This window comes from Triticum dicoccoides, chromosome 2B, assembly GCF_002162155.2.
Source record: "Triticum dicoccoides isolate Atlit2015 ecotype Zavitan chromosome 2B, WEW_v2.0, whole genome shotgun sequence".
NCBI lineage: Eukaryota > Viridiplantae > Streptophyta > Magnoliopsida > Poales > Poaceae > Triticum > Triticum dicoccoides.
The window spans coordinates 592,338,896-592,352,702 of NC_041383.1; positions in this window are offsets into that span (position 1 = coordinate 592,338,896).

Below are 13,807 nucleotides of genomic sequence, written 5' to 3' on the forward strand. Positions count from 1 at the left end.
GTTCGTGGATCAGTTTTCCCGACACTGATCATGTTTACAAACTTCACAAAGCTCTTTATGGTCTTAAACAAGCTCCTAGAGCATGGTATAAATGCTTGACTAAGTTTCTTATTGAAAAAGGATTTGAAATTGGAAAAATTGATTCTACACTTTTTAATAAAAGGGTTAAAGATAAATTATTTGTGTGCCAAATTTATGTGGATGATATCATATTTGGTTCAACTAACCCTCATTTTAGTGAAAAGTTTGGAAGGCTAATGTAGGAGAAGTTTGAGATGTTTGATGTGTGAACTCAAATTCTTACTTGGTTTGCAAATCAAGCAAACTAAGGAGGGTGCCTTTGTTTCCCAAAAAAAGTATACCAAGGACTTACAAGAAGTTCAAGATGCAACAAAGCAAAGGTATGAAAACACCCGTGCCTACTAGTGGACATCTTGACTTGACTAAGGATGGCAAACCGTTTGACCAAAAGGTTTACCGCTCTATGATTGGTTCATTGTTATATCTATGTGCCTCTCGTCCCGATATTATGCTGAGTGTGTGCATGTGTGCACGATATCAAGCGCCCCCTAAAGAATGTCATCTTAAGGCTGTGAAAAGGATAGTGAGATACTTAATTCATACACCAAACTTTGGCATTTGGTATCCTAAGAGGTCTTCTTTTGATCTTGTTGGCTACTCCGACTCGGACTAAGCCGGAGACAAGGTTTATAGAAAGTCCACTTCGGGTACTTGTCAATTTCTTGGTAGATCTCTTGTATCTTGGTCCTCCAAGAAACAAAACTCGGTATCCTTATCCACCGCTGAAGCGGAATACATTGCCACTGGATCATGTTGTGATCAATTACTTTGGATGACCCAAACTCTTAAATATTATGGGATACATGTGAAACATGTTCCATTTCTTTGTGACAAGGAAAGTGCTACTAAGGTTTCTCATAATCCTGTGCAACATTCTCGTATTAAGCATATTGAAGTTCGTCATCATTTCATTTGAGATCATGTTGCTAAAGGTGATATCAATCTTAAGCATGTTCGTACCGATAAGAAATTGGTGGATATTTTCACCAAAACGCTTCATGAAAAAGTGTTTTGTCGTTTGAGAGGTGAACTGAACATCATTGATGCCTCAAACTTGGAGTAGGAACTCCATCTAGATGCATGCAAGGCATGAGCCTTTCTATGACCAATCCTTGATATTTCTCTTAAGATGATGATCATATGTCTTGGATCTATACTTGTACCCTTGCGTGTTATCTAACCCTTGTAGGTACTAGGATGAGCTAAAATCAATGAGATTGCAAGTCACTCACAACTTAAGCAATCTCTACATCACCAAGTTTCTACTATATGGTTGTGGAATACAAGGAAGGATGACCTCACTCAACATATCCTTTGACAATTTCTATATATCAAATTTCATTTGGTATCAAGTTACATGTTTTTCATTTTTGGATACACAAGTGCTCTTCCTTGCAAGACTAACCCATGTAGGAAGATGAACTCAAACTTCGAGTGATGCTCTCAATTCTTGATGGACTACATCAACCTTGAGCATCCAACATAAGTTCAACTACATGACCAAGATCAACACAACCCAAGGTATGCTATTCCATCTTAGAGAAGCTTTGAACCAAGTCATGAGTTAAAGCAACTCAACAAGATGATAATACATCAAAGTACTTCAACGAAAAAGGTAAATCCATTTTGAGCTTAAACGATGAGTATGACCTATGATCAAGTGACTCCACTTGACTCCTAAGTCAATATACTCTAACATACTTTGTCACCGACCCCTTCTAGATGAAGTTCTCTAGTGTTTCTATTTGTTTTTTCTGTTTGTTTTTGCTGTCTTTGTGTTTCCTTTTATCAAAAAAACTTCATCTCGATCTCTTCTCTTTTATGTCTTTTCCAATTCCTTGCAAATCCTTAAGTGATTTTATTTTCCTAGTGATATGAGTTTACAAAATGTTTACTTTGTGTTGAACTCAGTCTCTCTGATTCAAACCTATCGGCCTAACCGAAACACAAGGAATCCTTGTGAGTAGATCATTGGTTCAACCGACACGGACTAACTAGGTTGCACCGATCAGGATCTTCTGTGACTCCGCCAACTTGGTATCACCGATGAAAACAAATCGGCGTTACTGATTTCATTGTTGTTGAAAACTTTTTGCCATTGCATCCTACACATATCTTCCATCTCCACTCAATGATTCTTATCCTCTACTGATAACCCACAAGTATAGGGCATCGCAACAGTTTTTGAGGGTAAGTATTTAACCCAAATTTATAGATTTGACACAAGGGGAGCCAAAGAATATTTGAAGGTATTAGCAGCTGAATTGTCAATTCAACCACACCTAGAGATTAATTATCTGCAGCAAAGTGATCAGTAGCAAAGTAGTTTGGTAGTTTTGATAGTAGTGTCAGCAGCAACGGTAACAGTAACAGTGATAGCAGTAATTTGTAGCAGTAACAATAGTAGTAGCAGCAGTAGTAACTTGGCAGGAACAATATGAGATAAATTCGTAGGCATTGGATCTGTGACTTATTGGATGATATTCATCATGTGACCGTTATAACCTAGGGCGATACAACACTAGCTCCAGTTCATCGATATAATGTAGGAATGTATTCCATAAATAGTCATGCGTGCTTTATTAGAAGAACTTGCATGACATCTTTTGTCCTACCGTCCCGTGGCAGTGGGGTCCATATTGGAAACTAAGGGATATTAAGGCCTCCTTTTAATAGAGAACCAGAACAAAGCATTAACAGATGGTGAATACATGAACTCCTCAAACTATGGTCATCACCGAGAGTGGGCCCGGTTGTTGTCACTCCGGGGTTATCAGATCATAACCATAGTAGGTGACTATAACTTGCAAGAGCGGATCTAAAACATGGATATAATGATAAATTCATAAACGGTTCAGATCTGAGTTCATGGCACCCGGGTCCAAAGTGACAAGCATTAAGCATAGCAAAGTCATAGCAACATCAATCTAAGAACATAGTGGATACTAGGGATCAGGCCCTAACAAAACTAACTCGATTACATGATGAATCTCATCCAACTCCTTACCGACCAGCAAGCCTACGAAGTAATTAGTCACTCCCGGTGGGGAGCATCATGGAATTGGCGATGGAGATGGGTTGGTGATGACGAAGAACAAAGATCCCCCTCTCTGGAGCCCCAAACGGACTCTAGATCTGCCCTCCCGAGGAAGAACAGGGCTTAGCGATGGCTCTGTCTCGTGGATCATGATAATTATTTCTCCCTGATTCCCCCAAAAATATATGATTTTATATTATCAGGGGGGTTGTCTGCGGGGCCACCAGGTGAGTACAACCCACCTGGGCGCGCCAGAAGAGGGGGGCGCGCCCTGGTGGGTTGTGCCCACCCAGGTGCCCCTCTCCTGTAGGTCTTGTCTCCAGAAATTCTTATTATTGATATAAAAAATCCTCACAAAGTTTTGTTCCATTCTGAGAACTTTTATTTCTGCACAAAAACAACACCATGGTAGTTTTGCTGAAAACAGCGCCGGTCCGGGGTTATTTTCATTCAAATCATGCAAATTAGAGTCCAAAACAAGAGGAAAAGCGTGAGAAAAAGTCGATACGTTGGAGACGTATCAACTCACCCAAGCTTAAACCTTTGCTTGTCCTCAAGCAATTCAGTTGATAAACTGAAAGTGAGAAAGAAAAACTTTTACGAACTATTTTGCTCTTGTTTGCATAAATAAGCTTAAACAACACCCAGGTTTTCAGCCAACATTATAACTAACCATGTCAACAATAACATTTAAAGATTATAATGACTCATATCAATGACATAATCAGCTAGCGAGCAATAATAAAGTATCTCAAACAACAACACGTTGTCAAAACAACCATGATATAATATGACAATAGTGGTATCTCGCTAGCCCTTTGTGAGACCGCAAAACATAAATGCAGAGCACCTCCAAAGTTCAAGCAGCGACTAAACATTGTAATTCATGGTAGAAAAGGTCCAGTCATGATGCACCTAACATTAGCTACACATAATGCATAAATCAGGATAGCTGTGCTCTACTCAGTTTCCGGCGCTTGTTTTAGAAGGTGGTGACACAACATAAAAGTAAATAGATAGTCCCTTGCAGAGGGAAGCAGTGATTTGCACAGGTGCCAGAGCTCAATTTTTAAAACAGATATAAATGATATTTTGAGACATGCACCCTTCTTATTCACTTCGCGACCATCAGTTATCAATATCTTCCATGCTAAGCACGCTAGTGGCGGTTCCCAAGCGATAAAAGTAAAGGTTTACTCCCCCTCCACCATCAATCACACTCCATGTCTGGTCTGAAACAATGGGTGCCGTAAATACCAACATCAGTCCCGGGGGAGTTTTGTTTAATAATTTGCATTTTTGAGTTCGGGACTAGGAATAACCACTCGACCAGAGAATAACCCGCTTAGCATGGAAGATATCGACCACCTCCTGTCGTTCCATGAACGATCCAAGCACACAAAAAGGATAATTTTTAGAAGTTTTTAGAGGTGGCAGATGCAAATTTACTTAGGACGGCAGGGTAATACCGCATATAGGTAGGTGATGATCCCCAAGTGCAGGGAATCATCATAGCAATTCCCAAAGATGGAAGTGATAAGTACGGAGTGTCGAACCCACAAGGAGCTAAAGGTAAGATCAATATTCTCTCAAGTACTATCTGCCACTGATACGACTCTACGTACGCCGAACGTTTGCTTCCAACTAGAAACGAGAAATAAAACTATGTTGTGGGTATGAAGAGGATAACTTTGCATGATATCAGAGAGCTAAAATATAAAAGTAGGTGTTGTTATCATAAAGTTAGAATATATTACTAAATATTATAAATAGCAAGTGTGGAATAATGATGGGTCGATGTGCAGAATTATCCTAGGCAATTGTTAACAAAACTGGTGATCACTATTGCAATTTCATATGAGGGAGAGGCATAAGCTAACATACTTTCTCTTCTTGGATCATATGCACTTATGATTGGAAGTCTAGCAAGCATCCGCAACTACTAAAGATCATTAAGGTAAAACCCAACCATAGCATTAACATATCAATTCCCCTTTATTCCCATACGCCGTGACCCACTTATCCATGTTTATGCTTCTGTTACTCAAGCAACGCAAACAATAAGTAAACCATGGACATATTGCAACACCCTACAACGGGAATCCCTCACGCTTGCGCGACACTGAGGGCACAATAGGAGAACACCAAAATGAAACATACAACTCATACCAATCTAGATCATTAATCAACCCAAAGACAAAATATATCTACTCAAGACATCGTAGGATGGCAACACATCATTGGATCATAATATGTGGCATAAAGCACCATGTTCAAGTAGGGATTACAGTGGGATGCGGAAGAGTGGAATGCATAAAAGAGATGAGGATGGTAATGGTGATGGTGATGTTGATGAAGACGATCACCGCGGCGATGATTCCCCTCCCGATGGCACTCCGGCACCACCGAGAGAGAGGAGGAGAGGTTCTCCCCCTTGTTCTTCCTCCTCCATGGCCTCCCCCCTGGATGGGAAGAGGTTCCCCCTCTAGTCCTTGGCCTTCATGGCGATGATGGCCCCTCTGAGATCCTTCCCCATGGTCTCTGGTGATGATGGACCCCTCCGGCAGGGTGCTAGAGAGGGCCTAGATTGATTTCTCATGGCTACAGAGGCTTGCGGTGGTGGAACTTCTGATCTAGGTTATTTTCTGGAGATTTCGGTATTTATAGGAGAGGTTGGTGTCGAGGACAAGTCAGGGGCCTCACGGAGCGTCCATGAGGCACAAGGGCGCACCCCAGGGGGGTGGGCAGGCCCTCCACCCTCCTGGGGCCCATGGGACTCCCCTCTAGCAACTCTTTGTTCCAGTATTTTTTATATTTTCCAGAAAAATTCTCCGTTTATTTTCAGCACATTCCAAGAACTTTTATTTCTGCACAAAAACAACACCACGGTAGTTCTGCTGAAAACAACGTCAGTCCGGGTTAGTTCTAATCAAAACATACCAAAATCATATAAAACTATTGTAAACATGGCATAGATACTTCATAAATTATAGATACGTTGGAGACGTATCAGCATCCCCAAGCTTAATTCCTGCTCGTCTCGAGTAGGTAAATGATAAAACAAATAATTTATGAAGTGTGAATGCTAGCAAGTGCATAAGTTTGATCGATGATAGTTCCAATCACTTGTTCTAGCATCATTATATATCATAATATTAGCTCAACTCATAAAACTTCTCATGATCAAGTAACACGCTATTCACATGTTAAAGTATAGACCATAAACTTTCTTGAAAACTAACAAACCATGCTCTTAGTCATCAAACAATTGCAATTCATCTTATTTTAAGGAAGGGTCCATGTAAGAGCTTGGATTCAGCAAACTCCACATACTCAACTATCATTTAATCTTTCACAATTGCTAACACTCATGTGATATTTATGGGTTCAAAGCTTCAATCGGACACAGAGAAAGATAGGGGCTTATAGTTTCGCCTCCCAACCTTTTACCTCAAGGGTAATGTCAACAATAATACTTTATGAAAACCTACATCCAAGTGGATATATATATCCGGATCGCTCCAACAAAAAGTGATTGCCAAAGGAAAAAGTGTAAAAAGGAAAGGTGATGATCACCAAGACTCTTGTATAAGGGTAAAAGATAAAAGTAAAAGATATGCCCTTCGCAGAGGGAAGTAGAGGTTGTCATGCGCTTTTATGGTTGGATGCACAAAATCTTAATGCAAAAGAACTTCACTTTATATTGCCGCTTGTGATAAGGACCTTTATTATGCAGTCCGTCGCTTTTATTTCTTCCCTATCACAAGTTCGTATAAAGCTTATTTTCTTCGCACTAATAGATCATGCATATTTAAGGAGCAATTTTGATTGCATGCATCAACGACAACTTACTTGAAGGATCTTACTCAATCCATAGGTAGGTATGGTGGACTCTCATGGAAAAACTAGTTTAAGGGATGTTTGGAAGCACAAGTAGTATCTCTACTTGGTTCAAAGAATTTGGCTAGCATGAGAGGGAGAGGGAAGCTCAACATGTTGGGTGATCCAAGACAATATAACGTTTCAGATATAGGAAAACATAACCCATTAAGTTGTCTTCCTTGTCCAACATCAACTTTTTAGAATGTCATATTTTAATGAGTGCTCACAGTTACAAAAGATGTCCAAGATAGTATATTTATATGTGAAATCTCTCTTCCTTCAATATTATTTCATGAATTGTTCAAGTGACCAATTCTGCATTTGCTAACTTTCAATAAGTTTACTACCTATACTTATTATGTTTGAAATCATTACTCCCCATGTTATAAGCATATGAAACATATATAAATTCAGATTTATGATATTCAATTCATTCAACCATTTACTCATAGGATATATGTGAAGCACGTGAGTAAATGACAAACTACTCCAAAAAGATATAACTGAAGAACACTGAGTAGTGAAATAATTAACTAGCCATGGGAGGATTCTTTTTCATTCAAGATTTCATATCCAATGATTTATTCAAACAGCAAGTAAAATTTAAAATACGCTCCAAGCAAAACACATATCATGTGATGAATAAAAATATAGCTTCGAGTAAGGTATACTGATAGTTTTGAAGACGAAAGAGGGGATGCCTTCCGGGGCATCCCCAAGCTTAGGCGCTTGATTCTTCCTTGAATATTACCTTGGGGTGCCTTTTGCATCCCCAAGATTAGGGTGTTTCCACTCCTTATTCTCCTCATATCGATATCTCACTCAAAGCTTGAAAACTTCAATCACACAAAACTTAATGGAACTTTGTGAGATAGGTTAGTATGATAAAGAGCAAAACATTCACTTTGGTATTGTCAAAGAAAAGGTTCATAATTGTTCTCACACAATGCATACTGTACCATACCATTTCTACAATTTATATTGAGAAATATAAGCCATAGAAACATTAAAATAAGCAAACTATGCAACGAAAACAGAATCTGTCAGAAACAGAACAATCTGTAATGATCTGAACAGAAACCATACTTATGCTACTTCAAAAATTATGAGATAAATTGTTGGACGTGAGTAATTTGTCTATTAATCTTATGAAAAAAGAATCAACTCAGAATCGCTCTTCTGTAAAAAATGACCGCTAATCTCGTGAGCGCAAAGTTTCTGTTTTTTACAGCAAGATCACATTAACTTTCACCCATGTCTTCCCAAAGGTCTTACTTGACACTTTATTGACACAAAAGCTATAAAACATGATTAATACAGTATCTTAATCATGTGAACTCACAAAAACCGTAAGGTTAAATATTGGGTTGTCTCCCAACAAGCACTTTTCTTTAATGCCTTTTAGCTAGGAACGATGATTTCAATGATGCTCCCATAAAAGATAAGAATTGAAACATAAAGAGAGCATCATGAAGAATATGACTAGCACATTTAAATCTAACCCCTTCCTATGCCTAGGGGTTTTGTGAGCACACAATTTATAGGAACAATAATCAACTAGCATAGGAAGGCAAAACAGGCATAACTTCAAAACTTTAAGCACATAGAGAGGAAACTTGATATTATTGCAACTCTTACAAGCATATATTCTCCCCTCATAATGATTTTCAGTAGCATCATAAATGAGTTAAACAATATAACCATCACATAAAGCATTCTCTTCATGATCTACAAGCATAGAAATTTTTCTACTCTCCCCATAAGCAAAATTCTTCTCATTCGGAATAGTGGGCGCAAACTCAACAAAATAAGTGTCATGTGAGGCATAATCCAATTGAAAATTAAAATCATGATGACAAGTTTCATGGTTAACATTATTATTTTATAGCATACATTTCATCACAATAATCATCATAGATAGCAACTTTGTTCTGATAATCAGTTGGAATCTCTTACGAAAAAGTGGAATCATTACTAACTAAAGTTGACACTCTTCCAAATCCAGACTCATAAATATCACACTAAGATTCAACACCCTCCAAAATAGTGGAATCACTAATTCCTAAAGTTGACACTCTTCCAAACCCACTTTATATGATAGTATTATTCATACTCCAAAAGATATAAGTGAAGTTCATGGGGCATTCTACAATTAATATATACTAACCAATATCCAAGCTCAAAATATATAAGTGAAGCACACGAAGCATTCTATAAAACCATACTCAAAAGATTTAAGTGAAGCACAAGAGAATTCAATAATATCATTGAAGGGCTATCTCATACTAGCATGGTTCCTAAATAAAAAGAAAAAACACAAAGGACACAAATCATGTGAAGAAAACAAAAACCGAGGTATACCGATAATTGTTGAAGAAGAAAGATGGGATGCCAACCGAGGCATCCCCAAGCTTGGATGCTTGAGTATCCTTGGAATGTTTACTTGTGGTGCCTTGGGCATCCCCAAGCTTGAACTCTTGCCACTCTTTATTCTTCTGACATCGGTAACTCCTCGTTCTTCGAATACTTCATCCACACAAAACTTAACAAAAACTTGGTGAGATCCGTTAGTATAATAAAGCAAATCACTACCTTTAGGTACTGTTGCAAAATCATTCTTAATTTATATTGGTGTAATATCTACTGTACTACAAATTCTCTATGGTTCATACCCCCCCTGATACTACTCATAGATTCATCAAAATAAGGAAACAACACGCGAAAAACAGAATCTGTCAAAAACATGATAGTCTGTAGTAATCTGGAAATTTAGTATACTTCTGTAACTCCAACAATTCTGAAATAAATATGAAAATTTAAACAATTTTTACAGAAGTAATGTGCAAAATGTTTCAGACCCATTTGACTTTCCAGTAAAAAATGTAAATTCACGCGCTACAGCCAAAGTTTATGCTTTTGTACTGCACATAGTAAACAAGCAATCTAATCATCCTAAAACCAAAGCTTGGCACATTATTTTTATAATACAATGGATATATACAAGGGGATAATTATTTACAGAGAAACTTCCATGAAAAATTCTACATTGTTTCCATGAGCATGAACACAAGTGCTCAAGGTCAACCCTCACTTCTTCAATGCATAACTTTCCAATCACTTCTCTTTTTGAAAAAACTTTTTAGGCAAATGAGGCAAATGCATCTTTTTGTATTTTCATTTTTTTGATTTTTTGTATGTTTCACCCACAACTAAGAAAAATTAAAAGGGAAAACAAAAACTACTTAGTGAAGAAATCAAACAAGCACACACAAGAATATCGACCCCACGCTATTGCTCCCCGGCAACGGCGCTAGAAAAGAGCTTGATAATCCCCAAGTGCAGGGAATCATCCTAGCGATTCCCAAAGATGGAAGTGATAAGTATGGAGTGTCGAACCCACAAGGAGCTAAAGGTAAGATCAATATTCTCTCAAGTCCTATCTGCCACTGATACAACTCTACGTACGCCGAATGTTTGCTTTCAACTAGAAACGAGAAATAAAACTACATTGTGGGTATGAAGAGGATAACTTTGCATGATATCAGAGAGCTAAAATATAGAAGTAGGTGCTGTTATCATAAAGTTAGAATATATTACTAAATATTATAAATAGCGAGTGTGGAATAATGATGGGTCGGTGTGCGGAATTATCCTAGGCAGTTTTTAACAAAACCGGTAATCACTATTGCAATTTCATATGAGGGAGAGGCATAAGCTAACATACTTTCTGTTCTTGGATCATATGCACTTATGATTGGAACTCTAGCAAGCATCCGCAACTACTAAAGATCATTAAGGTAAAACCCAACCATAACATTAACATATCAAGTCCCCTTTATTCCCATACACCGCGACCCACTTAGCGGTGTTTATGCTTTTGTCACTCAAGCAACACAGACAATAAGTAAACCGTGGATATATTGCAACACCCTACAACAGGAATCCCTCACACTTGCGCGACACGAAGGGCACAATAGGACAACACCAAAATAAAACATACAACTCATACCAATCTAGATCATTAATCAACCCAAAGACAAAATATATCTACTCAAAACATCATAGGATGGCAACACATCATTGGATCATAATATGTGGAATAAAGCACCATGTTCAAGTAGGGATTACAGCGGGATGCGGGAGAGTGGACCGCGTAAAAGAGATGAGGATGGTGATGGTGATGGTGATGTTGATGAAGACGATCATCGCGGCGATGATTCCCCTCCCAATGGCACTCCGGCGCCATCGAGAGAGAGGAGGAGAGGTTCTCCCCCTTGTGCTTCCTCCTCCATGGCTTCCCCCCTGGATGGGAAGAGGTTCCCCCTCTGGTCCTTGGCCTTCATGGCGATGATGGCCCCTCCGAGATCCTTCCCCATGGTCTCCGGTGATGATGGCCCCCTCCGGCAGGGTGCCAGAGAGGACCTAGATTGATTTCTCGTGGCTACAGAGGCTTGCGGCGGCGGAACTTCCGATCTAGGTTATTTTCTAGAGGTTTGGGTATTTATAGGGAGGTTGGCGTCGAGAACAAGTCAGGGGGCCCCATGGAGCGTCCACGAGGCACAGGGGAGCACCCTCCACCCTCGTGGGGCCCACGGGACTCCCCTCTAGCAACTCTTTGTTCCAGTATTTTTTATATTTTCCAAAAAATTCTCCGTTGATTTTCAACGCATCCCAAGAACTTTTATTTCTGCACAAAAACAACACCATGGTAGTTCTGCTGACAACAACGCCAGTCCGGGTTAGTTCTAATGAAATCATACCAAAATCATATAAAACTATTGTAAACATGGCATGAATACTTCATAAATTATAGATACGTTGGAGATGTATTAGTAGGTATGGTGGACTCATCTGGAATAACTTTGGGTTCAATGTTTTTGATGTACAAGCAGAGTTCCCACTTAGTATAGGCGAAGGCTAGCAATATAGATTAGAAGCGGCCAGCTAGAGAGCAACAACGATCATAACCATGCATTATGCCTATGTAACATTGGACACTAGCATGAGTAGGATATGAACACCATGAACATAAATATCATAGAGGCTATGTTGGTTTTGATTCAACTACATGCATGAACATGTGCCAAGTCAAGCCACTCAAACATTCAGAGGAGGATACCGTATCATCATACTACATCACAATCATTTTAACGCTATGTTGATATCCAAGATAAATCATTATCAACTCCCAGCTACTTATGCATGGCATGAGAAACTATAATCTCTAATTATCATTGCAAACATGCTTAATCATAATGGGCTGAATCATGGATACTAGGTTAAACATATTTACAGAAACAGAACAAGTCGAGTTCATACCAGTTTCTCCCTGCCACGGCCAGTTCATCGGATGTCGTCATTATTGCCTTTCGCTTGTACGACCAAACGATATGAAAATAATAATAGTGCAAGAATGCCGTGGAATAAGCTGGAATCTGCAAACAGTTTATTCAATAGGAGAAGACAGGGTAAAATGTGCTCTTATTAGTTCAAAACACTATTCATATGAGACCCACTCAACATTTTCATCGTGGTCTTATCCTCGGTACAACTCGACTAAAAGGAAAAGAAATTCAGAGAAACACACTGAAATATTTTTGGAGTTTTTGATTTTCTAGAACGGGCAAATAAAAGGGAAAAGCAAAAATGAGAAAAACTATTTACACGGGAAAGCCCCCAACAAGCAAAAGACGAACAAATAAATCTTTTTGGATTTTCTTTTTAATTCTATTACTAAGCATGCATAAAAAGTAAATTGCCAACTTCTTTTTGGGTTTTTTTCTAAAGTTTTTCAAACACACAAGAAGAAAGTAGGAAAATAAATCTATGCATGGATGATACAATGAAAAAGTGTGAACACCGACAAATAGAATGATGTGGACATGAATGTAAGGTCCTTGGGAAACATGTACTCCCCCAAGCTTAGGCTTTTGGCGTAAGTTGGTAATCGGTCATTAGCCTGGAGGGTAGAAGTATGCGTGGAAGCTCATAGAGGCTCTCGGTGCGGATGCCTCGGCACGCCGTGCTGCCACCACTGCTGCGTTATGAGCTCAGGCCTCGCTCTCAAGAACAAAATATCTCCCCTTGCTGTTATAATCAAAAAGAGCAGGCGCAGAAAAATGTGTGTGCACAATAGAGGTTTGGTTAAACAATATAAGTGAAGTCATGAATTTTTCCTTTGAGGATCTTATGGCTTTTATAGCTCCAAAATCTAAATACCGCGTAGGTAGGATAGGGTCCAAAGGAAAAGGTGAAACACCCAGCTCTCGTGCCAAACGTGTGGAATAAATTGCCCCATAGAACCAACCATTGTTAGTATTATTCTGAAGTCTACGTGCAACAATCGCTCCTAGGTTATAGTTCCATTCACTAGTGAGAGCGGTGTGAATGAGGCTCAAGTCTGGCGCATAAAGTATGCTATAGTCTTGCTTGCCTACTATGCATTTCCCATTAAATAATGCAAAATACTGAATTGCGGGAAAGTGGATTCTCTTTATTCTTCCTTGTGTCACTCCCCTATTTTCACCGTAACACAAGCTAGTCAAGAAAGACTCGTACTCAGCCCTCGGTGGTTCATCAAGCGAACCTAAATATGGTAGTTTGCGATGGTAAGCAAAATTCTCCAGTGAGATGGTAAATGGATTATCATAAAGCATAAAAGACACCCTAGACTCACGAGGGAAAAATGTGAATCCTTTGACAAATGACTCAGTGAGAAGTTGGCGTTGTTCACACTTATTTGAAAGGTAGGGACCAAGGCCAGCATTGTGAACATATTGCTCAAATTCCTCCTTAATGCCCACACAC